The 26038-nt window shown below is 63.1% G+C and overlaps 1 protein-coding gene across 5 annotated transcripts in view; it reads left to right on the top strand.

Annotated features, from left to right (window-relative positions):
• Positions 1-1379: 1379 nt before the first annotated feature.
• KCNJ12 (potassium inwardly rectifying channel subfamily J member 12) overlaps positions 1380-26038 on the top strand; it is a 36221-nt gene continuing 11562 nt past the window's right edge. For 2 of the 5 annotated variants that reach the window (XM_084861553.1, XM_084861549.1), the window contains exon 1: positions 1661-1800. The gene's annotated coding sequence lies outside the window, so the exon portion shown is untranslated. Of the gene's footprint in view, positions 1478-1598; positions 1801-25872; positions 25889-26038 lie in introns of those variants that run through there. The other 3 variants (XM_084861551.1, XM_084861546.1, XM_084861552.1) reach the window with 3 other exon arrangements.

Below are 26038 nucleotides of genomic sequence, written 5' to 3' on the forward strand. Positions count from 1 at the left end.
GGACAGCTATCCTGGCAGGGACAGAGCGCTCCTGCTGAGCCCCCACTCGCCCTCGGCAGCTCTGCAGGCACGTGCCCCCTTCCTGTGCCTCCGCTCCTCGCCTGGAGAAGGGCAGTGACTGCAGAGGCTGCAGGGACAAGGTCACAGCCAGGCCTGCTCCGAGCTCTGCGGGCGGGGAGGGCTCTTCAGCCGCTGGCGCTGTGCTGGGGGCCGGGGTGGAGCCCTCGTGGACCCTCACTGCAGGCCCGGAGGTGGGAAACCTCTCTCCAACCGGATCCCGGGAAAGCGTGGCCTGGAGAGCCACGTGGCCTGCTTCCTCAGCTGATCAGCAGAGGCGGCGGGATTGCACCCGGGCCAGCCCGAGGCTGGGGAGCTGTCTGGCTGGCCTAGGCCAGGTGGCGGCTCCCAGCCCCCTGGGGCCCGGGCTGGGCGTTGGCCGGGCAGCATCCGCCAGCCTCCCCACTGCTCAGACCGTAATTACATTCCACAGTGCAGGGGCAGCTGGAGGCCAGGGCCAGGGGTTCGTTTCAGGCTTGTCTCCGGGCACAGACCCACCTCCTTGGCCCAATTCTGTGGCTCCAAGGAGGAGCAAGGGGTCAGACGGTGGTAGCATGGGGTCTCCCCAGGCCAAGGCCCGGCATCAGGTCTGTGCCAGGATGAAAGTCCTGGGCCCTGCGGGAGGCTGAGATCAGAAGCCCAGACAATGGCCCAGGAGGCTGGGAGGGCAGGGTCCCCAGAGGCAGAGGGAAAGGGAGAAGAGGGTCACAGCGGAGGCAGGTCTGCAGAAAGGGACAACCGAGGGGGAGCACAGAGGGGAAAGCAGGATCTGAGAGAAGCCAAACAGCGCGTGATGGAGAGATGTGTTAGAGAGGGGAGTGTACATGCCTGGTGTGCAAGGGAGAAGGATTCTGAGGGTGTACAAGCCGGGATCTTGGTGCACAAGTGCACATACTACCCTGAATGTATATGTATGAGTGTGTATGTCCCTGTGCACTTGCAACCATCATGCATGTCAGGGCATGCATTTAGCACGTGTGGGTGAACTTGTGTATTGGCTCATGCAAGATTCACTGGACTGTGTGTGTGCTCTCTATGCACCTGTTTGTGCTTGTCCCTGGAGGACGTGCCTGTGTGTGTGTGTGTGTGTGTGTGTGTGTGTGTGTGTGTGAGCGTGCGCGTCCCAGTGCGCATGTGGTTGATGGGGCCAGAGGGGGGGCTCCCCGGGCTGGGGAGGCGCTGGCTGGGCCAGGGGCCGGGGCGGCCGGGCGCTGGGAGCGTGCTCCCCGGAGTTGGAGGAGTTCCCGGGCTGAGCTGTGCTCTGGTGGTCGCAGGACGCGGAGCTGGGTGCGCGCGGAGCCTCCGCCTCCCGCCGCCTCCCGCCGCCTCCCCGCCCTCCATCCCTCTCGCCGCCTCCGCGGCCCCCCGCCGCCGCCCCCCTCCCTCGGGAGGGGGTGAGGGGCTGGGCCCGCGCCCGCAGGTAGCGCCGGGCGGGGCGGGGCGGCGGCGCGGGGAGCGTGCGGGCAGCGGACCGGGTAACGGCGGGCGGGGGAGGAGGGGCCGCCGCTTTCGCCGCGAACGGAGGGGCGGCCGGAGCGAGCGCCCTGCGCCCCGGGCCCGTGCAGCGCGCCCCGACCCGGCTGACCCGGAGCCCCCCGCGCTGGAGCCCCGCGCCCCGCGGCCTGAGCGCCCTGGGCGCTGCCCGGGGCGGCGGCGGCGATGCGGCCGGGGCGGCGCCCGGGGCCGGGGGCCGCGAGGAGCTGGGAGGACGCGGAGCGCGCCGCGCCCCGGACACCCGCCGAGGTGAGTGCGCGGCCGGGCTGACCCGTCCCCAGGCCTCCGGGGCTCGGGCGCGGGCGGGGCCCGGGGAGGGAGAGTTGGGAGCCTGGAGGCTGTGGCCGCGGGCTGCCCGCTCCTCCATGGCTCCCGCCGCGCCGCCGCGCAACTTCGCTCCGCTCCCTCCGCTCCGGGAGCGCCGGCAACTTCGAGGCGCTGTCGGGCCCTCCCTGGCGGACTTCGCGAGGGGCTCGGGGGGCACCGACCTTCCCGGGGACCGGACCAGGGTGGGGGGACGGGGTCGCAGTCCGTGAGCGGCCCTGGGGATGCCCCCCCCTCCCCGGGCCCAAGATCTGCGTCCTCGGTCCTGGGCGTCGCTTCTCCTCCCGCCCCGCTAACGGAGTGGAAATTCTGGAAATGGTGTTCTCTCCGGGAGCGAGCCGGGACTGAAGCTGCTTGCTTCTGATGGGCCTTGCCCACGGAGGGATGCCCCGGCGCCTAGAGCCCCAGACTCCCCGCCAAGTGCTCCTGCCCCTCTGATTGGGGGGAGGGGGGTCAGATGGAAGGAGCCGGGGCAGGCGAACACTGCAAACCCGCGCAGGGAATGGGGGTCACAAACAGGTGTTTCTGTGGGGGCGGTCTTCGTTCTAGGAGGTTCCTCTGCCTCTCAGCAGCCTGGACTTGGCACCAGGGCCACCTGCCCGCGTCCCAGGGCTGGCCGCCCGGAGCCTGCTGTCCGGGCCACTGCCACTCCGCCGCCCCTGCGCTCGGCCGGAGCCCTGGGATAAGGCGCTGGGACTCTGCCCTCCACGCAAACCCTGAAACCCGTCCTCAGGCTCTGTCCCCCCAGAGGCAGAGGCACCCCCTGCCGACGCAGCCTCTGGCCGCCCTACCCACCCCAGGGGCCAAAGGAAGCCTGGCTCCTGGCTGCTCCCTGCCTAACCCCAGCCTCACCCGGGCCAGGCCGGACCAGCCCTGGACCGTGCCAGGCGGTGCAGAGGGTCAGATAGGGATTCCAGCCCTGGATGCTGGGGGGGGGGGGCCTAGAGTAGAAGACCCCCCCATGTCCCCCTTTATACCCCCCATTCTGACTCCTGGGAGAGTGCTCAGCAGAGGCTGGCAGCTCCGTGAGGGACACCTTGGAAGGACTCCATGGGTGTTAGAAGCTCCTGAGGGACAGCAGGTGCCGGGCGGGATGTGCTGAGCACACATAGGGACAGGGGGGTCCGGGTGCTGGACGGCAGGGCCCTGGCCCATCGCCAAGTGTCCGCCCTGGCACTCTTAGTGATGGGGGTCGGCACGGACCTGGCAGACGTGAACTCTGGGTCCCTGGTGCTTCTTCGTCCCCCTCTCCAGGTGAGGGGACAGCAGAGCCTCCTCCGCTCTCGGGCAGGGGCCCGAGCCCGGTGTGCCGGCTGCCCCGGACGCTGCCCCATGCCCAGCTGTCCCGGCAGAGCCCGTGGGGCTTCGGCTGCTCGTGAGCGCCTGGCGGGGGGCCGTCCCCTGAGCTGTGCCGTCCGGGAGGAAGAGCCCCCCCCCCCCCAGAGAGCACGCCAGGGGGTGAGCAGAGCCTCCACCCACTTCTCCGGGCCAGGCTTCCTGTCCGGGCCTGTGGCTCCCCTGCCCAGGCGCCTGCTCCAGCCCAGCTTCCCGCGCCCGCCCTGGTGCAGAGCGCGGCCGGGTCGCTCTGTACAGACGGGGTGTGAAGCGCTGGGAGGGCGCTGCTCTGCCAGGGACAGAGCGGAATGCTTCCCACAGGTCCCGGGTGCCACCAGCCCGGCGGGGCCTATCCTCCTGCCACCGCTCACCCGGGGCTGGGCCCACACAGGCCTGGTGTCTGCTCGCCACCCTGGCTCCCAGGTGCTGTGGGCTGGGGCGCCGGAAGGCCTGGCATGCAGCAGGTGCTCGGAAAGTGTTGGTCAGGGTCTGGGCTGCTTTCTCTGGCCCCAGGGACCCCGAGGGCCTTGCTGTGCTGGCATTCTGAGGCCCTCGGCCCAGCGCGGTGTGTGCACACACCCGTGCTTCACCCGGGATGGTGGTACAGGGCCCAGCGCGGTGTGTGCACACAGCGGCGCTTCACCCAGGATGGTGGTACGCGGCCCAGCGCGGTGTGTGCACACAGCCATGCTTCACCCGGGATGGTGGTACGCGGCCCAGCGCGGTGTGTGCACACAGCCGTGCTTCACCCGGGATGGTGGTACACAGGGGCCGCCCTGCCCCAGGACCTGGTGTTCGGGAGGAGACTTCTGAGGCGAGTGAGGCCTGCCGTGTGCCCGCGGCCGGGCTGTCACTGCTCCTCTGGGGCTCATCGTCTGCCAGGTGGGCCTGAGGACCCGCTGGGAGGCGGCTGAGCGCCCCCAGGATGGGAGAGTAGGACCGTGAGCCCTCTGGCTGTGGGCAGGGGTCTCAGAGGAAACGGGGCTGTGGAAAGGGGGCTCCGTGAGGATGGGGAGCCTTGGGGATCTGTCCTCCATCCCAGCTTTCCCCTGGCCATGGGAGGCCAGAGGCAGCGATGCTGCAGCCAGAGACCGCAGGCCAGGCTGTCCCTCCCCCTGCCCCAGCCCATGCGCCCCCTCTGGTCCCTGCCTGGCTGCTGCGATGGAGGCTGCAGGGTGGTGCCAGGCTGTGGGGACCCGGGCCCTGGTTGGCTTTCTGCTCCGTAGCTCTGGATGCAGGTCCGTTGTGTGGCGGACAGGAGGGAGCCCTTTCTCAGGCCTCAGAGCGGGCTTCGGGACCCCTCTCCCCGTGCCTGGACGGCCGAAGCCCCTCCGCCCCTTCCCTGGGCCTGGGCCGCTGTAGGACTGAGGCCTGGGGGGTGGGGGCAGGGCCCAACGATGAAGCCACCAGAGAGGGGCTCCTGGCAGGCCCCTGAGATCACGCAGCTCCGAGTGCGCTGCATGCGCGGTGGGTGCTGTGGTCTCGGGACAGCCCTGGCTCAGGGCCCTCCCAGGGCTCCTCTGGATCCGCAGGAGGCTTCCCGCTCACGTGGTCCCGGCCACGCACAGTCTGTCCTCACTGCAGGCCCGTCCCTCCCCTCCCCTCCCCGCCGCCCTGGGCTCCTCCCCCAGGCCTTCCGCACAGCCGCCCACCACGCTCAGGAATTGCCCCAATGTCGCCTCCTCCAGAAGGCTCTCCTGGGTGGCACCAGGGCCTCCCTTCCCTACATCCTGCTCCTGTGTTCTTCTCCTCTTCTTAAAAAATGGTGTGCAAGTCTCTGCATCGTCCTTCCTCCACGGCGTGTCCCCACACCTGCGTCGGCCTGCCCCCGAGCCTCTGTCCCGGAGAGAGCGGGTGGCATCTGCCAGTTTCCTGTGTCCCTCTGACACCACGTCCCTCGAGAGCAGGCGTTGGCCGCTGTGCTGACTGCTGTGCCCAGGGCTCCAGGGTGCCGCCATGAGTGGGTGCCCGGTGACAGGCATGCTGCCTCACATGCTGAGTGCTCAGCAGCCAGGATGACTGTCCCATTCTGCAGATGGGAAAACTGAGCCTCAGAGCGGTGCCATCAGTGTCCCAGAACTATGGAGCTTGTCGGGGCAGAGCTGGCGTCCAGACCGTGGTTCTGGCCCTGCCTGCCGTCTGTCTGCCAGGGAAGAGAGCTGGCATTCGGTCCAGGCTCCTCCTCTGTGCTAAGTGGCCTCTGTGACCTTACTTGCTTCGAGCTCTGAGCCTGGTGCAGCTTAGGTTGCCCCCCGCCCTACACCCCTGTGCGGGCAGGAGCTGCTCTCTGCAGATTTGAGCCAACGGAGGCTCAGGGGGTCCCCCTGCTCAGCTCTCATGGCTCCCTTCCCGCCCGTGAATCTCTGGACCTTCCTGCAGTAACCTGTGTGTGTGTGGAGGGGTGGGGGTGGGGGGTAGCTGAGGGCGGGGTGCCCCAGGGCCAGTGTCTCATGTCTTGCCCAGCTGGCATCGCGGTGTACGCCGGCCATTCGTGTCTGTGTCGTGGCTCACTCCCCGTCCGGTCTCGGCACCTTCACTCCAGGTGCAGTGTTCCTCTCATGATCTGTCACGCTCCCCTGGAGCAGCCCCGTCAGGGAGAGCCGCGTGCGCCCTCTGGTCCCGCCGCTGCCCTGCCGGAGCTCCCAGGCTCCAGGGCGGCGCGGACTGTGGGTGCCCCGGGGGCCGGCCAGGTCCCTCAGGGCTCGACCGGCAGGCTCACCTCGGAGGCAGCTTCTGACGGTCCTCACCCCGTGAGGGGGGTCCTGGAGTGGGTGAGACATGGGATCCCCACTGTGGGAGGGGGCAGCCTGGGCCCAGAGCGGGACAGACACAGCCACACCTGGGGAGACTTACTTAGGGAGCCGGGCTGGAGGATGGGGAGGTGCTGAGCAGTGTGTGTGTGTGTGTGTGTGTGTGTGTGTGCGTGTTTGCATGTGTGCTGTGTGTGCAATGGAGAGATCTCAAGGCTGTGGACAGCGGAGGGCAGGGAGAGTGTGTGCCAGTCCCTCCTCCCAGCGCAGCCTGTGCCCTGAGCGGCGGCTCCAGCCTGAACTTCTCTGTCCCTTACAGCGGAAAGGAACTGTGCCGCCCGCGACCCTGACCCTGGGTCCTGGTCTCAGGCCAAGCTCAGGCCAGATTTGTGTGGCGACCCAAGGCACGTGCTGGGCCTGCTGGCTGCCGAGGGCGGAGGCTGGCGGGCTCCTGGGGTCCTGTAGGTGCTGGGACCTCAGATGGGCGGTGGGGAGCCCGCAGGTTGGCCTGTGGAAGGGCCTGGGAAGGCCCCTAACACACTGGCCTCTTTTGGCCTCCCCTCCCCTCCCCTCCCCTCCCCTCCCTTCCTTCCCCTTCCCTTCTCTCCCCTCCCTCCCCCTTCCCCTCCCCTCCCTCTCCTCCCCTCCTCTCTCCTTCTTTCCCCTCCCCTCCCCTCCCCTCCCTTCTCCTCCCCTCCCCTCCCCTCCCTCCCCTCCTTTCTCCTCCCCTCCCCTCCCCTCCCTTCTCCTCCCCTCCTCTCCCCTCCCCTCCCCTCCTTTCTCCTCCCCTCCTTTCTCCTCCCCTCCCCTCCCCTCCCCTCCTCTTCCTTCCCCTCCTCTCCCCTCCCCTCCTTTCTCCTCCCCTCCTCTCCCCTCCCCTCCCCTCCTTTCTCCTCCCCTCCTCTCCCCTCCCCTCCCCTCCCCTCCTTTCTCCTCCCCTCCCCTCCCCTCCCCTCCTTTCTCCTCCCCTCCCCTCTTAGCAAGTGCCCTGCCCTGTGCCAGGCTGGGGCGAGGTCTCGGCAGAGGGGGAAGAGGAACAGGGAGGCCCACGGGCAGGAAGCGGTCCTGTCTGTTACCAGAGTCTGGGCAGGAGGGCCGCAGCCCCCGCGAAGCAGGTAGAAAGCGCTTTCCTCTTCAACCCCCCCCTCGCCCAGCCAGAGCGCCTGCTCCGAGGACCTCACTGGAGAACCTCGGGTCCTCCGAGTCTCACGCAGACGTGCGGGGGTGGGCATAGCGCCTGCCAGCACCTCAGCCCATCCTGCCGGCCCCTCCGGCCAGGGCCCAGCCTTCCCGAGTCAGACTGTCAGCCACGGGCCACCCAAAGGCACGGTCAGGGTTCTTTGGGTCGGGAAGTGCAGCCTCTTAGAACCAGGGAAGCTGGAGTCGCAGAATCTGCTCCTCTTAGCCCCGGAGAGGGCTGCCTCGCTGCCACTGCCTCAGCCCCTCCCGGGCATTTGGAGGCTCCAGAGCTCCGGCTTCATCCCCAGAAACGCTGATGGGAAGGTGTGGGACAGCCTGGGCCTGTCCTTCCAGTCTCCCCTAGTCAGCCTGGCCCAGCCCCTGCAGGGGTCACCTCGGCCAAGCTTCCTGACCCGGGGCAGCCCCACCCTCAGGGCCTAGGGCCCCCGGCCACTGCAGCTCCCACTTGGCCAGTGTGGACGGGGGAGGGGGGTGTGGACGGGGGAGGGGGAGGTGTGTATGGGGGGAGGGAGAGGTGTGTACGGGGGGAGGGGGAGGTGTGTACGGGGGAGGGGGAGGTGTGTACGGGGGAGGGAGAGGTGTGTACGGGGGGAGGGGGAGGTGTGTACGGGGGGAGGGGGAGGTGTGTACGGGGGAGGGGGAGGTGTGTATGGGGGGAGGGAGAGGTGTGTACGGGGGGAGGGGGAGGTGTGTACGGGGGAGGGGGAGGTGTGTATGGGGGGAGGGAGAGGTGTGTACGGGGGAGGGAGGTGCGGACGGGGGAGGGGGGTGCGGACGGGGGAGGGGGGTGCGGACGGGGGAGGGGGTGTGGACGGGGGGAGGGGGAGGTGCGGACGGGGGAGGGGGGGAGAGGTGCGGACGGGGGGGGGAGGTGTGGATGGGTGGAGGGGGAGGTGCGGACGGGGGGGAGGGGGGTTGTGGGCGGGGGGAGGGGGGTGCGGACGGGGGGAGGGGGAGGTGCGGACGGGGGAGGGCCCACTCTGCTCGGACAGCTCAGGGAGGGCACTGCCTCCACGTGTCGCCCTCTCTGGATTCTCGGGGGAAGTGGGCTGTGGGCGCACAGCCCCCGCCTCGGGGCCTGGCGGGACTGGGGAACTGGGAGCAGGCTGAGCGGCTCCCTCCGGCCTCCCCTCCCCAGCCCCTGTTGGCACGTGGGTTAGCTTCATTCTTCTCGGCCAGGGCAGCCGGCTGCTTCCTCTCTGCAGCCTCGTGCGCAGGAGGCTCCGCTGTGCCCACCCGTGGCCTGCTGGGCCTCAAGCTGTCGCAGCACCTGCCGGGCGGGGCAGCCAGGCCCGCCCGGCCTGAGCACCACGCAGTCCCGGGGCAGCCCGCCTCCTGGGCTGCCCGCCCGCCCTCCGCCAGCCCTGCCAGCCCCGCCGCAGGCCCCGGGCCGGCCGGCGGGCAGCGATGTCCTGCCCTGGAGGCTTGGCTGGTCCTCACTCAGCTGCTTTCGGGCACCCCAGGGGCCCCCCTCCTGCCCCAGGCAGAACTGAGGCCCAGCGTCTGGCTGCAGCCCTCACCCTGTGCCTGGACGTGGGGCGGGTCCCAGCTCCCTGGCGCTTTTCCCGCAGGACCAGGCCAGGACCGGTCCTGTGGAGCGCCTACTGTGTGCTGGGAGGCTCTTGCAGGGGAAAGATTTCGGCCAAGGTCTTGCTAAAGCTCTCAGGGTGGGGTCACGACCCCTTTATCTGTTACTTAGAGGGCAGTGCACAGGGGGTGGGGTAGGGGTGGGGTGGGGGGCCTGGGACTGGGGAAACCGAGCTCTCAGGCACACCCCCCCCCCCCTCCGTGGCTGACTTCTGAGCTCCTGTGAATGTGGAGGCGGGCACATCTGGCTGCCCGTGACCTGCCCGCGCATATCGTGTGATGCCAGGACGGGTGGCTGCTGGGGAGGGACAAAGGGAACTGCCTGCCGCTTGCTCATGCGCTTACTTATTGAACATTGGACCCGAAGCGGCCTGAATGGAGTCTCCGGAGAGCAGGGCCCAGCGGGGGGAGCAGAAAAGGCCCCTCAGGAGGCTGCTGAGGCGCCAGTGCCCCCGGAGTGTCCTGCCAGACACTGAGAGCCCTCAGAGCCCCGGGCCTGAGCCGGGCAGAGGGCTCCCTGCCACCTGCCTCCTGAGGCCGCCAGCCCTCCTGGACAGACGGGAAGAGTGAAGGGCATGATGACCCCCGTCCTGCAGCCCTCTGCTGCCCGGCCCACCGGCTCCCGGACCCCTCTCCCCGGCCCTGCCCCCGAGCTCCGGGCACCGGCCCTCCTCCCTGTTCCGGAGCCTGTCCCAGGCCAGGCTGCACCTTCACTGCGGCCCAGACTCTCAGCCGGCAGGGTGGCCTCCTGCTCCCACCTCAGCTCCCACGTCCCGCACGGCGCCCCTGCAGCCTCTCCCCTTCCTGTGGGCGGATGGCCCTGCCTGCGCACTGCCCTCCGGCCTGCCCGGGGCATCCCTGAGCAAGGCCGCTCCGCAGCCACTCCGCCCTCACCCGGTCTGAGGGCTCACGGGCGGCACTGCTCCAAGCACGGCCCTCACCCCGGTCTGAGGGCTCACGGGCGGCACTGCTCCAAGCACGGCCCTCACCCCGGTCTGAGGGCTCACGGGCGGCACTGCTCCAGGCACGGGCACCGGGAACAGAACCAAACCCACCGACACCCATTCATGACAAACGCTCGGTAAACAGGAGGCGGGGCTTTCCAAGTTGATAAAGAATATCTACAAACGTCCTGCAGCTGACATCACATTCTGGGAGAAACTCAAAGCCTGCCCACAAAGACCAGAAATGAGGCAAGGCTGTCTCATCACACACTCCCTGCCAGCGCCAGCCTGGGAGTGCCAGCTACACATGAGACGAGGAAGGGAAACAGTGCACACACTGGGGGAAGACGTAAGCCATCTTTGTTTGTAGATGATATGACTGCCTATGTAGAAGATCCGAAAGAATTAACAGAAAGAAAAAAAATACCCCTGGGACAAATAAGCGATTGTAGCAAGGTAGCAGGATACAAGGAGAATGGAAAATGTTGGTTGCTTTCCTATATACCAGCAACGAACAGGTGGCATTTAAAGATAAAAATACCATTTGCATTAGCCCCCTCCAAAATGAAACACTTAGCCATCTAACAAAATATGTACAAGATCTACATGAGGACAGCTACAAAAGTTTGATGAAGGTCTTAGTCGGAGGTGGCTCAACTGGTTGGAGTGTTGTCCCAAACGCCAAAAAGGCTTGGGTTCGATTCTCTGGTTGAGCATCCAGGAGGCAATCTATCGATGTTTCTTTCTCACATTGATGTTTTTCTCTCTCCTTCTCTCTCCCCTCGCCCTCTTTCTCTCTCTCCCCCTTCCTCTCTCTCATTGTTTTATTTTTTAAAGGATTTTAAAACTGAGTTTTAGAGAGGGAGAATGGAGAGGAAGGAGAAAAAAGAAACATCCATGCTATAGCAAAACATTGATCGCTGCCTCTTGCATGTCCTCTACTGGGATCAAGCCTGGGAATGTGCCCAACCAGGAACTGAACCAGCAGCCCGTCAGTGTGTGGGATAGTGCTCAGCCAACCAAACCACACCAGCTAAGCTCCCTTCCTCTCTCTCTAGGATCAGTAGACATTCTCAGGTGAGGATTTAAAAGAAAAGAAAACCCCACAAGAGTCTGATAAAGAAAATCAAAGAATTAATTAAATGGAGGGATATTCCATGTTCATGGATAGGGAGATAATATTGTCAAGATGTCTATAGATTCAATTCAGTCCACCAAATCTCAGTGAGTTATGTTGTAGATATTGTCTGATTCTAAAGTTAATAGAGAGGCAAGAGATCCAGAACAGCCACCACAGTGCTGAAGGCGGTGAACCAGTTGGAATACTGATAGTACCCGACTTTAAGATTCACTGTAAAATGGCAGCAATCAAGACGGCGTGGTATTGGTGAAAGAACAAATAAATGAATAGAACAGAATAGAGAGCAAAGAAACAGAACCACAGTCAGTGGATCTTCAACAAAGGAGCAGAGGCAGGTCAATGACGCAAAGCAGTCTTGGAAACAAGTGGTGCTGGAACCTCTGTACATCCACATGCAGAAAAGGAATCAGACACAGTTCTTACCCTTCACAGAAACTACCTCCATGGATTACAGACCTAAATGTAAAATGCAAAACTATAAAACTCAAAAGGAGAATGGAGTTAATCTAGATTACCTTGAGTATAGTCATGAGTTTTTAGATAGAACAGCAAAGACACAGTTCATGAAAGAAATTATTGATAAGCTGGACTTTTTTTATGATTGATATTTATTATTTATTTTTTTTTAATTTTTTTATTGATTAAGATATCATGTATTTGTCCTCAACCCCCCATTCCAACCCCCCACTCCTCCCCACTCATGCCCCCACCCCCTGCTGTCCTTGACCACATATGTATGCACATAAGTCCTGTGGTTGATCTCTCCCTTTTATTCCCACCCTTAGACTTCTTTAAAATAAAAAATGTCTGCTCTTTGAAAGACATAGTCAGGGAAACGATGCAGATCAGAACCAGACCCGCGGCTCACTGTCCGAATGGCCTCTGCCCAGCGCAGAGGGACGTGACCCACAGGACCCTCTCACACTTCGCTGACCAGGTGCAAACGGGTGGTTTCTTACAAAACTAAACACTTCCCATCCGGCAAGTCCACCCCTTGGTGTTTACCCAAGGAAGTTAAAAGCTGTGCCCACACAAAAACCTGTCCGAGGATGTTTAAGCCGTTTCGTTTATACGTGGAAGCACCGAGATGAGTGAGTGACTACTGTGTCCAGGCAATGGCATCCTCCTCAGCTCTGCGAACCTGAAGAGGCAGGAGGGCCCTTCGCTGCAGACCCTGAGGGCAGCAGCCGGCGAGAGGCTGCTCCCTGCGAGCCAGCCAGAGGCCGCGGTGGCGCCGGCCACGCTGGGGGTGAGGTCAGTGGCTCCACGCTGGGGGGGTGAGGTCGGTGGCTGCCGGGGCGGGACGAGCAGGCAGAGCACAGAGGCCTAGGAAACTACTCTGTGATCCTGTCCTGGTGATACAAGGATGCATCTGTCCAGACCCATAGAAAACACAGCACCAGGAGCAAACCCTAAGGTGACTGTGGACTTCGGGTGATGCTCATGTGTCCATGTGGGTTCCTAGGGTGTAACACATGAGAAACACGAGTGAGTGATGTCGATAATAGGGGAGGCTGTGCTTGTGGAGTGGGGAGGGCACTTGGGATATTGCTACCAAACGCCAGGGGTTCCCACGGGCTGTGAGAAAGGAGCCCTGCTGTCCCCAGGCGGTTTCATGCACTCACAGCTGCTCCAGAGGCGGTCAGCCCGCTCTGCCTGTGGGAGGGAGCTCAGCCCCGCTCACCTCACCTGCACTATCTGGCCAATTGCACGTTGACTTCTTCTTTGCAGTTGGCTACTCTTAGCAGGTTGGGTTCCTACCAAGCTTCTGTTCACAGCTGGACTGTAAACTACTGCATGTTAACATTCAGCAAGAATAGCATTTAGTGAGCATGGCCCAGACCTCGAGACCCTTGTCCATCTAACAGTCCATCCCCCCCAACCCCCCGGGATTTTACATCCTCACTCGTGCGGGAATGGGACGAGGGTCACACTTCTGTAACTGCTTCCTCTGAATTTGGCCGGGAGTATGCCTTTGAGCTAGAGGAGTGAGATTCTCTGGCTGCCTGACTCCTGGGAGTCTTGGGGTCTCCTAGGTTCTGGGGCTCCTGAGAACAAGAGTGTGCAGAGAGCACGACTCTGACAGGAGCCAGGAGCCTAAGAGGGGGGTGGAAGCAGGGAAAAATCAAGGAGACGGAGACCCTGCCCTCAGAACTCTCACTGGTGGCCAGTGAGCCAGTGGCCAGAGGGACCGCCTCCTGGGGCAGCGATGCCAGCCGGGCGGAGGGAGGAGCTGTCCTACCCGAGCCTCTTCCCATGTGACCCAGGACACCAGCCCTGGGTCTGCTCGGGACTCAGCGAGCCTCCAGGTCTGTGGCTCCAGGCCTTTGGAGGACAGCGGGGTCTGGGCAGGCAGTGGCTCTGCAGGAAGGGGGGCAAAGAGGCGGCTGGAGCGTGACCTGGTCTTTGGAAACAACGCTGTCCCGGGGAACAGGGTGGAAACAGAGGCGAGGGCTGGGGAAGGCGGAAGGCGATGGCACTGCACAGGAGCCAGCCAGTGTCCCGAGGTTCCTCAGGCACCTGACGCCTCCACGTGGGAGCAGAGAGCTGCACCTCGCATGGCACGTCAGCCTGGGGAGGAGGGGCAGCTCAGGAGGCGGTCCTGACCCCGCCCTTCCATCTGCTCTCCTGGGACAGTGCCCCACAGAGAAGGCAGGAGGCACCCCTGGAGCACAAGCTGTGTGTGTGTGTGTGTGTGTGTGTGTGTGAGCGTGTGAGCATGTGTGAGCATGTGTGAATATGTGTGAGCGTGTGTGTGAGTGTGTATGTGTGTGTGAGTGTGTGTGCATGTGTGTGAGTGTGCAAGTGCACACGCATGTGTGTGTGTGCATGTGTGTGAACACGCGTACACTTACACATAGGAGGAGGGTGAGGCCAAAAAGGTGAGGCCAGGCTGTCCAGGCCACCGGCACTGGCCCCTTGTGACAGACGCCCTGGTGGACAGCAGCCCAGCGAGCCCGCGCACAGCGGCAGTCAGCCCCTCAGCCTTCAGAAAGCCAGGACACGGAGGAAGTACCGCAGCGTACCTCCTTTGTCCCCCCCACTGCCCCGAGGCACTGGGACGAGCCTGGTGCTGAGCAGGTGCCCTGAGTCTCTGCCACCCATAGGCCCCCTCCTTCACAGACACTCCTCCACCCCTTGTCCCCGGAGTGGAAACATTGGGGGCTCAAGACGGAACGTGAGGACAGGAAATGGCTAGGGCGCAGGTTGTGAGGGAACGTGTGTGTGTGTGTGTGTGTGTGTGTGTGTGTCAGCGTTGCCACGGGGGCTGCTCACAGGCGTGCCTGGTGTCACGGCACAGCCCACCTACCACGTCCAGACCCCCGCCTCCTCACCCCTGCCCCCCTCCGGCTCCCACCTCCTTGCAGCGTCTGCTCCTGCACCCCCACTGCGGCCTCTGCTGTGACCCAGCCCTGGATGCTCACTTGCTGTTTCCACTGTAGGGCACACGCCTGGAGCTCTTTCCTCGGCCATCAGCAGACTTCCAAAGCCACAGGCCTGTGCCCAGGTCGCCTGGGGCCAGTCCCCAAGGAGAGACACAGCTTAGAAGCATGTCACCCTGCCCGTGGGTCCAGACAGCAAGCTCGCTAACCTGTCCTGCCCTCCAACCCCCAGCCACCCCACGGCTTTGGAAGAGCAGCCGGGCTAATAGTCTCTGGACTTGCCTGGGCTCTGCACACAGGGAAGGCACCGGCACCTGCCAGGTCAGGGACTTCACAGCCGTCACTGCAGATACACACCATTCCACATGAATGAGCAGGGAGCTGGTCAGGCACTTTTTAACATCTCCCAGGACAGCTAGACATAGGTGTTTCAATAGTAATGAATTGTCCTTGTTCAAGTTTACTTTGTAGTCACTGCAAGTGCCAGATTCCCTGACTATACACTATTGTGGAGCGAACGTGAGTGAATGACCATTGGAGTCCAGACCAAATTAAAATTTAGGGAGCTTTTATTAGCTGGCCGGCGACTGTCCTGCCTGTCTCCACACAGGGAGTCCAGAGGCAGCAGCGACACTTCGTGCAAGGCCGTTTTTAAGCACATTTACCACATTTCGTTTTTGCAGAGCAAGCAATTTAAGACAAAACCGTTTTTCTTAAGTAATGTCAGGGTCATGGTGTTGATGACCATCTTATTTACAGGGCCATCCTGTTCTTCAGAAAGCTGGCAGAAAGCTTGCAAGGCTATTTTGTGAGGTGCAGCTGGGATTCAAGGCTAAGTCAACAGAAGGAAGCATGCTCAAAAATTTCTACTCCAACAACACTACCTGTGCACGCAGACACGGGCACTCTGACGGATATCCTGGGAGAGGAAGGCGTCCCCTCTTGGTTCGTCAGTCTCGTAAGAAAGATTTCAAATAGGTGGCAGACAGACAACCATAGCATTGTTAAAAATACGCTCGGCATTTGGCACAGGTGGGCCACACGTGGCTTGTCTGAGCACCTGCTCTGTGGGGTCCAAGGGCTTTGTGCCCTCCCCATAGCTCTCAAGGATCCTCTGCCCGCACCCTGGGCAGAGACTGAGTGTCAGAGTCCCCTTGTACTCGGGTGCGGCTTTTCTGGGATGTTTGTGCGTACACATGTCATCTTGTCTGGTAAGTCCTGAGATGGTTGACTTCTTTGTCTAGTGGGTGAGATAAAACGTTCTCCTTTTCCTTCTCCACCATCCCTCCCCCCTGTTCCGGGTGATTTACACTGTTAGGGAGGAGAGGTATTGACAATCCTTTGTTGGAGAAGAAAAGGTCCTGCAATTCACGAGCTGCCTGCGAGCTGCCAGAACTGTCTGGCCTTGTTTAACTTTCTTGCCTCAGTTTCTCTATTCCACTTGCTTATGGGCCTGTCTCTAAAGCGTTTAACAAACTTTCCCTCAGACTAAGAGCAGTTCACTTCCCCGTGTCCTTTCCATCTTCCTCCCACACCGTGTGGCTGGGAAGCCCACCTTTTGGCTTCTGTTACTCAAAACACAGACATGTGGTTGATTCCACCTGCTTCATTTTGCAAGTCCAATGAAGATGATTCAAACTGCATTTTAATTTAATTTAATTTAATTTTTTTAATATTTTTTAAAAAATATATATTTTATTGATTTTTCACAGAGAGGAAGAGAGAGGGATAGAGAGTTAGAAACATCGATGAGAGAGAATCATCGATCAGCTGACTCTTGCACACCCCCCACTGGGGATGTGCCCGCAACCAAGGTACATGCCCTTGACCGGAATCGAACCTGGGACCTTTCAGTCCGCAGGCCGACGCTCTATCCACTGAGCCAAACCGGTCCCGGCTTAATTTCATTTTAAATGTGTTTTTATTGATTTCAGAGAGGAAGGGAAGGGGGGGGGGGGGAGAGAAAAACATCAATGATGACAGAGAATCATTGATTAACTGCCTCCTGCATGCCCCCCACTGGAGATCATGCCTGCCGCCCGGGCATGCGCCCTGACTGGGAATCGAACCGTGACATCCTGGTCCTAGGTCGACGGTCAACCACTGAACCACACCAGCTGGTCACACTGCATTTTTAAATCATAGCGGACTTTTCTCTCTTTTTCTGGCACCAATCCAATCAGAGGGCCTTTGTTTTATTTGGTTTTCGATACTCCTGGGATATTTGGCCTCTGAACTTTCTGAGCTCACACCTGCTCACAGAGCCCTCTCGATGGCAGGCGACTTGCAGAGGAAGAGAAGCGGGAGTCTGTTCAGATGGCTGGTGGATATGTCCAGCCATTCTTCCCCAAAGCCCAAGCACAGAGCTCCACGCCATTCTCAGAATGGGCGAGTCCCTCCCAAACCCCTGCCGGGGAGTCCTGGGGCAGCCCGGGTGCAGGACCTGCTCAGGGAACCGGGTCTGTCACGGACGGCTGCTCTGCCTGCAGGGAGCCCTGGCGTGCCTGCTGCGCTCGGCCCTCGGGCAGGAGTCAGGATGCCCTGAGGCTGGGGTGGGGGCTGCACCGGTGGTCACCGCTGTGGCAGAGGGGAATCTAGAGGCTGCAGGTGGCTGAGGGAGGCTCCAGCAGACGGAAGGGCACTCTAGAGGACAGCCAGGAGCTGGGTACCCTTTGTGGGGCAGGGCTGGGGGCACGCGAGGGCAGTGCTGCCAGCGCTGGGCCATGAGAAAATGCCAATTTATTTTCTTCCAGAAACACTTCACAGGCTCTGCTGGGCCACAGGAAAGGTGGGGCAGAAGGGCCCCTGGAGCTGCCAGGCTTGGGCTCTGACTGAGCCCACAGTGCGGGGGGGTTTGGGTGGTGGGGGTGGGTTGGGGTGGCGCTGGGCTCCCCGGCCACATCCTGCTGAGCTCCAGCGTCTGCAAGGAAATGCTCACAGCGCTGATGACAGTGGCAGTGATGATGCTGGTGGTGTTTCTCTCCGCTGGGCATGGTTCTAAGCAATTGATGAAGCCACTGGTCCTCACAAGAATCACAGCTCAGCACCATGGACAGGTGGGAAACAGGCTCAGAGTGGCGGTGACCTGCCCGCACCACGCCATGCCTGAGCAGCAGACCTTGATTGCAGCAGCTGGTGCCCGGGCAGGCAGTGTGGATGGGCTTGGAGAGAGGGCAGGGGCTGCTGATTCAGGGTGCGCGGGGGCTGCCCCCTGCCCTGCCTGGTCCTGGGCCCCTGCACCGGCCCCGGACACCCTACGGGCTACACTTCTGCCGGTTCTGGTCCCTGCCAAGCCTGCCAGGCTTGCTCTGGGTCCTCAGCTCCGAGCTGGGCTGGTTTGAAGGCTGCCAGCTCTGCTTGTTGAGCTGGAGGCCAGCGCTGTGCACACCCGGGCTTGCATGTCCCTACAGCTCAGCCCACACCTCAGGGAGCTGGCCAGGAGGGCCGCTGGGCGCCTGAGGCAGAAGCAGGTGCCACAGAACTCGAGTTTGAACGCAGAGCCAGCCGCAGCCAAGCCCATGCAGCCTGTCCTCGGGAAGCGCGCTGCCTCGGGCTTTGCAAACGCCATGGACACTGGCCACAGCAGCCATGCGGGTGGTGGCTGCCTGCAGACCCTGTCCGGCCACCAAGTCCTCCCATGCCCAGCCTGTGCTTGGAGGGGTTCAGCGCCCATCCTACAGACAAGGACACTGAGACCTCAAGGACGGGGTTCTAGCGGCTGTGTCTGAGAAGAAGCTGGAGTGACTGGATGCTCTGGGGCTGGTGGGGTCCCCAGAGTACTCAGTCCAGCCCATTGTCGATGTGACTAGGCCCCGTCCTGCTGGGCGAGGCCCTTCCCTGTGGCGTGAGGGCCCTTCACGCTGTCTCTGTGCAGACAGCTGGGTCGTGGAGCCGGCACCTGGGCCTCCACTCAGCACAAAGGCATGGAAGGGGGTGAGGGCCCCATGCAGTGTCTGCAGGGAACGGGGGCGGGGCGGGCAGAGGGGTCTCATGGCCTGAGCTGCTCCCTGGACACGTCGAGGGTCACCCAGGCCCTGGGGAGGGCGCACTGTCCGTCAGGCCGTCTGTCTGGCTGCGCTTCCTGGCTGTGTGACCCTGGGCCAGGCACTCGCCTCTGAGCCGCAGGTTCCATCGATGGCGCGGCCCCCAGCTCAGAGCCCCCAGCTCAGAGCTGCTTCGGGACTCCGCCAGGAGGCCAGTGCTGGGCTGAAGGCACAGGCTCCGGGCCTCTGCGCAGCGTCAGGCCTCGCCGGCTGCTGGCTTGGGGAAGTCACTGCACCTTTCTGAGCCTCAGTTCCCTCCTCTGGCAAATGGGAATAGCAGCTCTTTCTCAGGACACAGTGAGGCGGTCCAGGTGAAGCCCTCCTACGAGGGGCAGAGGGCCTCCAGGCTCTCGGCACGGACTCTGCGCAGAGCCGGAGCCACGGCAGCAGGCACGGGCGAGGAGACTAACAGTGCTTTCCAGCGAGACGAAGGGGCGTGTCTGGTCTGGCCTCCGGCAGAGCAGCAAGGCTGATGAGCTGGCTGTGGGGCGGGGAGATGGAAGCTCGTGAATAAATCATCCCGAGATCTGGGCTAATGGACTAGCCAGGGGCAGCATGTGCGGTGAGTGCGCTGCTGTCCAGGGAAGGTGACTTCAGGCTGACCAGGAGCCTGGTGGCCGGGTGCCTTTTCCTGGGGCCTGGTGAGTCTGGGATCCTGCAGAGTGAGGGAGATGGGTTGGGAGGTGTGGGGGGCACCCCAGCCCTGCTTGTTGTCCTCCGGGGTGGATCCTACTCTGGGACACTCAGCCAGTCAGGCCTGCGCCCCAGCTCCCAGGGCCCTCAGCTCCAACAAGAATGGCAGGGGCTGGTGCGGAGGCGGGGGCAGCGTAAGCAGAGCCAGGGGCTGAGCCTGCCCTGCCCTGCCCTCTGGCACCTTTTCTTTCTCAGCCTCGGTGGGCTCTAGGGTTTGAACCAAAGCTGACCCAGCCTAGCCAGCTCCTGCCTTGCTGCCAAGGCAACCAGACCACCTCCACTGCCAGGTTGGGTGAGGGACCATGGCACATGCATGTGCACAGAGCCTGGACCACGTGTGTGCATGTGCCATACCACATGTGCGCATGTGTGTGCCAAGCTATATACACACAGGCTTGATCGTGCACATACATCTGTGCAAAAGCAGACTCACAGAGCCGGGCCGAGTGTCCGGCACCAGGACTGAGACAGTGCAGACCTGCCCAGGTGCACACACACATGCCACATGTGAAATGCACGCAGCGTCTGAGCAGAGCAGGAGCCACGCTCCGAGGCGGGTTCCTTAAAGGACGGTGACCCGTGAGCTCTGTGGGTGCTGGGCCGGAATCTGGGCCCCCGCTCTGCTACCTGCCAGCAGCACCGGGAGGCGACGTGACTCAACCGACTGACCGGCGGGGATCCGGGCGGGTCCGCAACACACTGTGTGCCCCGAGGGAGGAGGGCGAGTGAGCACACGGAGCGGGACCGGCCCGGGGGAACGCATGCCCCCCCACCTCCCCGCACAGGAGGACCCCTGTCCCCCCTCCCCTCCCCTCCCCTCCCCTCCCCTTCCCTCCCCTCTACTCCCCTCCCCTCCCCTCCCCTCTCCTCTCCTCCCTCCCCTCCCCTCCCCTCCCCTCCCCTCCCCTCTCCTCCCCTCCCCTCCCCTCCTTCCATCCCGTCCCCCCTCCCCTCCCAGCACAGGAGGAACCCATGCCCCCTTCCCCCTCCCCTCCTCTCCCCTCCCCCTCCCCTCCCTCCCCTCCCTCCCCTCCTTCCATCCCTTCCCCCCTCCCCTCCCTGCACAGAGGAACCCATGTCCCCCCTCCCCTCCCCTTCCCTCCCCTCTACTCCCCTCCCCTCCCCCTCCCCTCCCCTCCCCTCTCCTCCCCTTCCCTTCCCCCCTCCCCTCCCTGCACAGGAGGAACCCATGTCCCCCTCCCCTCCCCTCCCCTCCCCTCTCCTCCCTCCCCTCCACTCCCCTCACAGGAGCCAGCCTCTCATGGGCGGGTTGGTGCTAAATAAATACTTCAGGCCTGAGAAGGTTTTCCCGGACTTTCAGCAGCGACCCCAGCTGCTGTCAGAGACCGGCTGCTCTGGCCCCTTGTTCCAGAGCAGCGCCCCCGACAGACCTGTTCTCCTGGCACAGGCACGGAGAGGCCCTGTGGCTCAAGGTCACACAGCACAGCGAGGACCAGCAAGGTCCCAACGCCAGGCCCTCCCCCGCCGGCTCCCAGCTGCCCTGCCCCACAGCACCAGCTGCCACGGTGGCGGGCGGAGCGGACCGGCCGGGGAGGCGGAGGAGGCGAGCCTGAGCCGCCTGGAGCACTCGAGCAGGCGTGGTGGTCCCGGTCCTGCTCCCATCCCCATCCCAGCCCTGCTGTGGCCGGGCGGTGGCCCGGGGCCAGGTGCTCTCCCGCCTCTTCCTCTGTGGACAGGCACGAGTGCAGGAGCGGGAGTGGCCTGTGCCCAGTGCGGGACGGAGCCGGCGCCAGTGCCGCAGGGTGGGACACACCTGTGGATGGGGTCAGCGCGAGGCAACTGTGGCTCCGAGCCTCACTCGGTCACCCTCCGGCAGAGGGTGTCTCTCACCCCAAACCTCACCGAGAAGAGCCGGCACCGCCCTCTCTACCCTCCCTGTGCTCCAGAAAGTTCCTCAGGGCTCATGCTCCTGCCTGGGCCCCGGGAAGACTCCCAAGATTCTTTGGGTTTGCCCTGGGACACTTTAAATTTTTTTAAATATATATATTTTTTTATTGATTTCAGAGGGAGAGGGAGAGGAAGAGGGAGAGAGAAACATCAATGATGAGAGAGAACCATGGATCGGCTACCTCCTGCACACTCCTTCTGGGGATGGAGCCTGCAAGCCGGGCTTGTGCCCTGACTGGCAATCAAACCCAGGACCCTTCAGTCCACAGGCCGACACTCTGTCCACTGAGCCACACCGGCCAGGGCCTGACGTGGGACATTTAGAAGGGTCACAGGCGAGACCCCTGCCTGCCCCCATCCTGCCCCTCTCAGACCTCATCTCCCGTTCCCTGATCACCCTCTCCCTCAGACACAGCTCCTCCCCAACAGCCTTTGCTGGAGCCGCTTCCTGTTCCAGGCCTGGCTCTTCCTGCCAGCAGGACCCCCCCCCCCCCCCCCATGGTCCGCAGGCACAGAGAGGTCCTATGGCTCAAGGTCACACAGCACCGCGCCTGCAGCCGCGTCTTCTGTTCTCATTTTCTTATGAAACGCCCGTCTCCCTCCTGTCTGTCCTGAGCTCAAAGGGGAGGGGCTTCCCACCTGTGCAGGCCGGGCCTCAGCCAGGGCCTGGCGTGGCCGTGGTGCTGTGGAATGAATGAATGAGTGAATGAACGAACAAACGAACGAACACATCAGTGAGGGCCCAGGTGGTCCCCATAGCACGGGTGAGGCCCGGCCTCGATTGCTCGGCTGTGGGTGCTTTCGGTCTGTCTGCTCGGCATGACCTCTTCGAATGCCTGAGAGAAGCCGCTCGGCCCACAAAGGGAACCGGAAACGCGGAACACTTCCCGCAGCATTTCAGACGTGTGACGCAGCGATGAGCTGCGCTTTCCCAGTGGGAGCGCCGGCCGCTGTCCGGCCGCGGTGGGCGCCGCAGGGGGAGCGCGCTGTGCTGGGCTCCGGGCTCCCCACCGAGCTCTCGGAGCCTGGGCTCTGGCCCGGCCGGCCGCAGGGCTGCTGAGCTGTGCTGGCGACCCCCCCCCTGCCCTGCACCACCCCCAGGCTCTGCCTCCAGGCTCCGTGGGCAGCCCTCACCGTGCCTGGGCCAGCACAGGCCGTTCGGCTATGCTGTGCCTCAGTTTCCTGGCGGTGCTGGGTTAGCTGCCCCGGGCCACCTCCTGGCTCTTCCGGGTGAAGCACCAGGCAGGGGCGCTGTCCCGCAGCTGGTCCCGTGAGGGTGGTAGGGTGATGCCCACAGTGGCCTCACGCTGACCACTCCCCACAGGCCTTTCCAACCCCGAGGCACTGGGCACATGCCACTCTACCACCCCGAGGCGTGGCCGGGGGCCTCCGACCTGTCCTGCCTGGCTGCCCAGGACTCCGGGGCTCTGAGGTGATGCGGCGCCCACTCCTGCGTGAGCAGTGACCAAGGGAACGAGGCCCTGGCCGTCCAGGCTCCCGGCCACAAGTGGGCAGGACCCAGAGCGCCTCCGGTCAGACCGGAGTCCGCCCAGGCAGCGCGAGGCCCCCAGCAGGCCGAGCCTGAGCGGCCTGGGCGAACGCAGCCCCTCCGCCCCCGCAGCCCGGCCTCGGGGCTCCGGTCAGAGGGGCAGGATCCTGGGGGCTGCAGACCGGGCCTGCCCCGGGCGGGGGGGGGCCCGGCCCGCAGGGGAGACTCAAGAGGGACAGGTGATCGCTCCCCAGGATGACCTGGACTCGGACCGAGGCGAGCACAGGCGGGGCTCGGAGTGGGGTTGAAGGAGCGTGGGAACCTGAGGGAGAGGAGGAAGAGGGCATTGGGCAGGGGCTGGCGTCTGGCAAAGCAGGAAGGGGGCGGCGTCTCTCTGCCTGTCGTCCCGGGGCTCCGCAGGCTCCGGCTGGCTGTGCGGCCCAGGCCCTCGGGGCTGTCGTGCTCCCTGGCCCGCTCTCCCTCCCGCTCCCTCCGCTCCCCCCATGGCTTCTCCAGCTTCTTGGTCACAGCAGCAGCACAGCCTCAGGGCCTTCGCCCCTGCTGTTCCAGAGACACCCCCCCCCCCATTCCCTCAGGAAGGTCTCCTGCCCAGGACCGTGCTCGCCTGCCCCGGGGCCGTGCCCGCCTGCCCCGGGACCGTGCCCGCCTGCCCCGGGACAGTGCCCGCCTGCCCCGGGGCCGTGCCCGCCTGCCCCGGGACCGTGCCCGCCTGCCCCGGGACCGTGCCCGCCTGCCCCAGCATCCCGTGGGATATTCCCTCCTCAACATGCTTTCTGTCCATCTGGCCCCTTCGAATGTGGGCTCGACACCGTCCCCGTGCGGCAGAGGCTGGGTGGCATCTGCCGAGTGCGTGGCTGTGATGTGGCTCTGCTGAGCAGGTGGCGGCCTCGGCCGTTCTCCCGGGAGCCCTAGGGGAGCGGCAGGTCACTCTGTTTCCCTGGTTTCCTGATGGCAGAACTCCGCCTCCTGCCCACACAGGTGGGCCAAGAGCCCTCAGAGGCCTGTCAGCTCTCCCAGTGGATTTCCTGGCCCCCAAGTGAAGCCAAATTTACAAAATGAGGAGGAAAGGAACAGAGAACTTGAACCAACAGTTCCCATGTTCCCTCAGCAGAGCTTCTGGGTCACTGGGGGACAGAGGCTGGGGCTAAGGCCTGGTCCTGCCTGACCTTGGCCTGGACGGGCCTCCCAGTGGGCCCAGTCCATTATGAAGACACCAGAGGCCCAGTGCATGAATCTGTGCACCAGTGGGGTCCCTCAGCCTGGCCTGTAGAATCAGGCTGAGACCGGCTCTCCGACATCTCCCAAGGGCCCCCAGATTGTGAGAATGTGCAGGCCTGGATGAGGGACCCCTCTGGTGCATGACTGGGGCTGGGAAGGGACCGCAGGAGGGCTCCAGGGCATTTCCAGCCAGTCTCACTCAGTTCCAATCGATAAGCTGCCAGCAATAAGCTAACCTACTGGTCAGAGCGTCTGCCCCTTGGTGGTCAGTGCACGTCATAGCGAGCGGTTGAGTGACCTTAGCATATCATTAGCATATTATGCTTTGGTTGAATTGCTGACCCGAGACCAATTAGCATATTAGCCTAATTAGCATATCAGGCTTTTATTATATAGAATGCAGCCCGAAGGGTGGGGGCCTTTCCTATCAGGGACAAGGCAGGCCTGGCGGGCCCCTTAGGGAGGAGGCAGATGGAGTGTGGAGGGACCAGAGGCGGGACACCTCATGGGGGAGGGACACCTCGGGGGGGAGGCCCTCGGGGTGGCCCACAGACTGGAGGCCTTGGGCACACCATTCCATCTCTGCCTGATTTCCTCCTCTGTCCAAGGTGTTTAGCCCCCACCCCCCAACCCCGGGATGATCTCTGATGCAGTGCCAGGTACTCACTGGAGCCAAGCCAGGTACTCTAGGGGCCCGTAAAAAACATGTTGTGGGGACTGGGCAAGGGGTATGGGGAACCAAGGAAATCCTGGAAGGCTTCATGAGGAGGCATCCTTCATGCTTGAAGAATGCATGGAGTTCTGGAAGGCAGAACAAGACATTTCCGGCGAGGGACTGGCTTATACCGAGGCTCTAAAGTGTAGATGTTCCTGAGGCATCACTGCCTGAGGGTCACATGATCCTCAGTGGGAACCCCAACCCTAGCGCTGTGCACCCTTTTCTCTCTGTGATTTGTAAGAACGCTTTGTCTATTAAGTACATCAAACAGCAAAGCCGATGCCTTTGGTTTTGTTGAAGGCGGGCTTTGATAAACAGCATCGTACGTATTTTTATGTTGGCAACTTTTCTAGCCTGTTCCCCGGGATCTTTGGTTCCGGATGTTCTTGTTCCTCAGTCTCAGGCCTTTGCTGTCCCGGGCACATGCTGGTGCTGAGGACAGTCTGAGCCGCACAGCAGGTGCAGCTTGAAAACTGCTGCCGTAGGGAAATGGGAGCCACGCTCCCTCTGCCACCGGCTTCCTCCTCCGGAGGCCTCTGTCCATCTGCTCAGCCCTTCCTGCCTGCAGGGAGGGTCAGCGGAGGCCTCCAGGGCCTGACCTCTCCCCAGCACAAGCCAGGTTCAGAGATGACATGATGTGAGGAGGTGGGGCCAGGAGGTTCCCAACCCGTCAGCTTCCTGTATTAATTGCTGCGACTCGGTCGGCACCCTCTGAGACACGTGCCAGGTGAGAACACTGGTGCTCAGAGAGGCTCTGCGACCTGCCCAGCGTCACACAAGGGAGAGACGGAGACAAGATGGGGCCTCCAGCCCTATTGCCCTAGAGCTCACTCTTTCAGACTTTCAAGTTCAAGCTCATTAACACGCTCCAGGGCCTCTCGGAGCCTCAGTTCCTTTCCCGTCTGTAAGCCTGGGCTCCAGGGCCTGCGCGTGCACACACAGCACACCTCCTCCTCTCTTACCCCTCGGCAAGGGTGCCCCTTCTGTTTCTCTACCCCATCTCGCCCCCTAGTCCCTTTAGGTCCTGAAACATTGGGCTTGGAAGGGCCATTCCCTTCGTGGCAAATAGGAACAGGAAGGCCCAGAGGCGGGAGACAATGTGGAGAGCATCAGCCACTCCGTGGAGAGCATCCAGCGGCTCTGTCCTCTGCTGCTCCCGGAGGCCTGGGGCCAGGGACACCCTGTATCCCCCTGCCCCACCCTCAGAGTAGGATGTTCTCAAGATAAAAATACTCCGGAAACATTCCCTGGGGCCTGGCCCAGCCTGCCGCCTGCCCTCGGGGCTGGACCTGGCTTCCCCTCAGGGCGCAGGGTAGATGTCCACCCTCCCGGCCACGTGGCACAGCCAGCCACTGGGTTCATATATCCAGCCTTGCTCCCCAGACCCCCGACGGTGCAGGGCCCAGGGGTCGTGGGTGCTGTGGTTGTGTGGCCAGCACCAGCCCAGGCTCAGCGGCCGCTGAACAGGTGGACTTCACGGCTCTGGCTCAGCTGCTGCCATTTCTGCTCGGAGCTGCCTGTGCCAGTGTTGGAGCTGGAAACTGCTCTCGGCGGGCAGGAGGCGGCCCTGGCACTCACTCTAGGTCTGCTGCGTGGCACCCCCTGGGGCGGGGCCTCGGTGTACCTCCTGACAGTCTCCTGATCTGTGGGGTCTCTTCATTCTGCAGATGAGGAGGCGGGGCACAGGAGAGGCCTACAGGAGCCGGGGGCGGGGAGGGGGAGGAGGGTGGCAG

This window comes from Pipistrellus hanaki (genome assembly GCF_964339955.1).
Source record: "Pipistrellus hanaki genome assembly, chromosome: 16".
In the NCBI taxonomy this organism is placed as follows: Eukaryota; Metazoa; Chordata; class Mammalia; order Chiroptera; family Vespertilionidae; genus Pipistrellus; species Pipistrellus hanaki.